This window comes from Palaemon carinicauda, chromosome 11, assembly GCF_036898095.1.
Source record: "Palaemon carinicauda isolate YSFRI2023 chromosome 11, ASM3689809v2, whole genome shotgun sequence".
Classification (NCBI taxonomy): domain Eukaryota; kingdom Metazoa; phylum Arthropoda; class Malacostraca; order Decapoda; family Palaemonidae; genus Palaemon; species Palaemon carinicauda.
Window position 1 is genome coordinate 120549428 of NC_090735.1, and position 5000 is coordinate 120554427.

Here is a 5000-nt window from a genome sequence, read left to right on the forward strand (position 1 = left end):
TATATATATATATATATATATATATATACATATATATGTATATATATACAGTTATATATATATATATATATATATATATATATATATATATATATATATATATATATATACATATACATATATATATATATATGAATATATGATATTTAGTATTCAATATTAAAGAAATCTATTCTTCGACAAAACCATTCATCAACCTTATTCCATGTGTTCAAATTGACGAATTCATATGTTTGCAGTACACTTATGCGTTCTTTTACTCAATAACACATTGAAATGCCAAACTATGTTAATGATTTGTATTTGTCAATCGTATTATGATAATATTGTAGCTGTCAACAGTTTTATTGTACTGTACAACGTTTTTAATGTTATTGGTTAAGTATCTTGACTTCTCGGAAGTCCGCTTATTTAGTTATCAAAATATTCCTAAGAACAATATAATCAGATCTTCTTCCTTAACTTATTTCTATAGTTTCCTTCTACTGAGACTCGAATGGAGGAAAATCACAGATTTCTCTCAACATTTTCACGGTTCTTTCACCGCCTCCTTTTTAAGATTCCTGGCTGCTCTTTGTAAAATGTGATCGGCCATTCAGTGAGACCGGCTCCACTGATTTTCATGAAATCGGTTCGCCATTGCAAAGGAATTCACACCTTGGAGATACCGTCGCCGGCTTTTCTGTCTTATTCGGATGGAGAAATCGGTTTAGTTGTTTATATGAAGGAAAAATATTTTATTCCCTTTTTTCGATTTGGCGAAGATGTAAAGAGGAAGTCTCTCTTTATTTCTATATTTGAAAGAGATATATCCAATTCTTTCATTATTTAATGATGAAATTTTTTTTTCCTTATTTGATGAAAACATATAAATTTTCCTTTATTTGAGGAAGAAATCTTTTCATTATTAAATTGACAAAGAGATCTTTCCCAATATACATATTCGTTGAGGAAATCTCGTTTTTATTTATTTGACAAATTTTATTTTCATTTGCTTCTTGATGAAGGAACATCCTTTTGTTTTTATGATTCTCTTTTGTTTTTTTTTTGTCATAGAAAGCGCACACTAATATTATTGTTTTTAATTCATAAAAAAATCTACATTTTTTCACAGGTTTTTGAAAAATGTATTTTCCTTCTTTCGAATGGGATAACTTTTTTTATTTCGTGAAAAGTACTTCAATTTTCTTCTTGTTAACGGAAAAAACCATTAAAAGACTCATGATGACAAACAGTAGCTGTCGTAAATTCGTAAATCCACATCCGAAAAGCTTCACAAGAAGTTATATTTTGATGTCCCATTATCAGGTACGATCATTTTGAAAACTAATGATCCTTGTATTGATTTTTAGTTTTAGTTCACGACAGAGTGATGGAGGCTTTTGAAAAGCAAGTTATGCAAAGCGAAACAAGTCATAGTTTTCCTTTCTATCTCTGTTGCATTGTTTCGATTTTTTCTGTTCTGGTATTTTGTTTTGGGTTTGACGTCATTTTTATAATATAGACCAAAACACGGATTGAAAAACTATAAGATTCTTGAATATATTTTGTGCAACGTTGTTATATTTATCTCAACTCTCCAAAATTGTAAATTGCAGGATTATAAATATACATTCTGTGCGCTAAACAATAAATAAATGATAACCTTGCTCCTAAGTCAATAGGAATTATTATAAAATCATTAATCCCTTTGTGATCATATATTGTCAGAAAATATGAAAGGATTTATCTTATATTAAGGATTAGGATGTTCAAAGCAAATTTCTATTTTTTTTTCTGGCTAGCTGCGTACACAGAAAAATAAGTAGTTTGTAATTTGGTTTAATTTTTAGATAGTACAGGAGCGATTATACTGTATATTAATGTAAATCTGATAAATTTAACAAGAAAATAAAGGATATCATAAAAGAAGATAGTGCGCGTTATGCATCACGAAAAACAATATGAATAAACAATCCATTTTTCGATATTTCATCATAAAATTGATTTAGCATGATGACATCGATCAAAACAACACAATCATCAAGTAAAACTACTTGAAACATATAATATACTTGATATTAATTTTTACACACATACATACACACTCACACACACACACACACACACGAAGAATTTCTTTTTATATTAATGCTGTCAAAATCTATGAAAAATCATGGCAGGCTTTTAAGTTTTCTATATTTTTACTACTTTTTATGATCTGTATTATGTACATTGAAAGAGTGCATTTCATAGCTCGCAATAAGTGCCATGGTATTACATATCCTTCCACACACCGCATTACTTTTGACCCAGACTAACCTGTGAAGGACCCACTTGAGGTTAGTAGCAATCAAGTACTAAGTAGAACACATATAAAATCAGATAACGACTATCAAGAATGTCAAGAATTTCTTGGTGCATTAGTTTAAGGTGACTGAACTTCGGGCTCTGTTGAAGCCAACCTGTAAAACTGTGGCACTTTCTTCCTGGTAGAGATATGAATGTTGATGCTATAGGGCCTTTATGAGGGTCTGTTATGTCTTTGCCCTATTTTTTTTTTTTCATCAATGGCTTCTTCACTGATGTTTTTTTTTTTTTTTTTTTTTACATTTTGATTTTTCTTCTATTTGTTTGATTAGTGTTTGTTTTCTCTTTTTTATATCTAGATTTACAGTTCTGTTAAACATTTCTGAAAAAAATGGGAGTGATGCTTTTGACCAGTTATTTATGTATAATAACATCAACATCAACAGCAATTACATTTATTTTGATAATTCACAGAAGAAACGTCTCTTTCATTTGAAATGCACTTAAAAATGTATTTACCCGTTTTTATTGCCTTGCATCATAAACTTTCTAAATAAAACGTCATTTGTATCCATACATTTATTTTCCCTTGTGTAACACAGTCTCCGTATAATGGATGCCATTCTAACTGTAAAAACAATTATGAAAAAGAAAATGCTGAACAATGTAATATACCAAATCCATTATAAGTAGGATACTATGATGAAATTACCCAAATATTGCCATAAATATTTGACGAGATCAGTTTACCATTAGTAATTCACAAGATGAATAATTCATTTTACCTGTAACATTTACTTGAGATTTCCTGTCTCCTTGAAATTTGAATGAGGGAAATAAGGCGAGACTATAAGCGTAATTCAGAAGTGAACATTTACCTGTACAGCACTAGTGCAAAACAAAAAATAATGTTTTACGTTATTCATGACTATGTGTAGATGTTTGTATCTATGTTTATCTCACAAGTGATGTATATAAAAATGAAAAAGAGTGAAAGGAGGTCAACTTTGTCCCTGTAATCATTCCGTTCATAACTGTATTGACAGCAGTAAAAATCACCGAAGAGACCAATCAAGATTTACACCAGTATCAAACACGTATAAAAAACATGTCCAAGATGCATGTATCATATTCATTTACACTATATTGAGAAAAGCTATCTCGAAATTGTACTTTATCGCAAACTTTAATATTCTTGGCTCTTATACTAGCGTCAAACGTAGAACTACAATAATTACATTACTGTAATTTTAAAAGCTTTAGTGAGTATGAGACAGATTCTAACATATTTCTTACTTTGAACATATTCAGAAAGTCCTTTATTAAAAATGATTATTACTAAATTGCTATTGGCACTAAATATAGTTCTTTGACTTGAAAATAATCTTCTTATTCAGACTGAGGATACCTTAAGCATTATGATCATGACTAACTTCTGCTATCGATATGAAACATAGTTATTTCGCAAAAGAATATTTTTATATTCATACTTTGATTATCCATAAGAATGAAGTTTTTTCTAATATCTTCTGTCGATATTATGCATAATTATTTTTACTTAATAATATTTTCATATGCAAAAGCCATCAAACAGGTTACGACCACCAAAAGCGGTTGACTGACCAATTAAGGGATTCGAACGCCCTTTCTCTGATTAATTTCTCGTCGAATGTTGATGTTTATCAGCCTCAGCAAATATCCGCAATCATCTTGTATTAAAGAGAAAAAAAAGTCTGGATGATATACTTGCCATTATTTCGCCCAGGCAGTCATTACCCAAAATGCTTTCCATCTTTTATGGATCCTGTTTTAAGGGAAATGCCGATACGAAAGATTTCTTGAGTGAAGCCGCAATGCTTGGCCAGGCACCACCCATGAGGTTCCTAAGTCAGGAATACGGTTTGCATCATTTAATGGTGTAAGGTCATGATTTGAATAAAAAAGTTATGAGTGTAAATATAGGAGAGAGAGAGAGAGAGAGAGAGAGAGAGAGAGAGAGAGAGAGAGAGAGAGAGAGAGATTTCGACGATTGTATCCCTTGATGAAAATCTTCGGCTATATATTGGAATTATAACAACGTATAAAAATTGGCTAAGTGAATTGGTACTTGAATAAATTGATTAGGTATTCAGAATTTTTATTCATGGATATATAAATGAATTAATGAATTAATATATTGTTCAACTGATAGACTGAATACAACTTGAGGATGAATAAATTTTGATTGATGAGGTTAGTCCCTGCTAGCTTTCGTATGAGGTAAATATACTTCTAATGGCACGTGTATGGCAACAATAAATGAATGGAATTAATAAATAGAAAAAAGAATTAAGGAAATTAGACGAGAAGTAAGAGTAGTACAAGGGTAGACCTTTGTGATCGCCTTTCCTGGTTTTCAAGTTTTAGTAAACAATTTGTGTAAGCATATGAAGTAACTACTGATGTGAAAGTTTTCTGTAAAGGTCGGAATCCACAATTAAATGGTTTGAAGTAAACGCGATGAATTTTCACTTGCATATCTTACATATGTTATTCCAAATGTATATAATTTAGAAATCAGTTTGCTCTGATTAAAATTTGATATCTCACCGCATCGTTATGATTGATTTGAGGTTTTCTGGCATCATCACATCTAAGGTCATTGACGCCGATATCGTTTATTGTAAAAAAGAAAAAAAAAAAAAAAAAAAAATCAATTAAACCCATAAAAC